Below are 307 nucleotides of genomic sequence, written 5' to 3'. Positions count from 1 at the left end.
TGATCTTTGACAAAGGCACCAAGCCTACACACTGGGGAAGAGACTGCCTCTTTAGCAAATGCTGCTGGGAGAACTGGATACCAATATGCAGGAGAATGAAACTAGACCCATACCTTTCACCATACACTAAACTCAACTCAAAATGGATTAAAAATTAAATATACACCCTGAAACAATAAAACTTCTTAAAGTAAACATAGGAGAGACACTTCAGGAAATAGGTCTGGACACAGACTTTATGAATACGACCCAAAAGCACGGGCAACCAAAGGAAAAATAAACAAATGGGATTATATCAAACTAAAGA

The sequence above is a fragment of the Galeopterus variegatus genome, unplaced genomic scaffold (assembly GCF_000696425.1).
Source record: "Galeopterus variegatus unplaced genomic scaffold, G_variegatus-3.0.2 Scaffold4047, whole genome shotgun sequence".
In the NCBI taxonomy this organism is placed as follows: domain Eukaryota; kingdom Metazoa; phylum Chordata; class Mammalia; order Dermoptera; family Cynocephalidae; genus Galeopterus; species Galeopterus variegatus.
The sequence above is the reverse complement of the archived record's forward strand: the minus strand, read 5'-3'. Positions refer to the sequence as shown.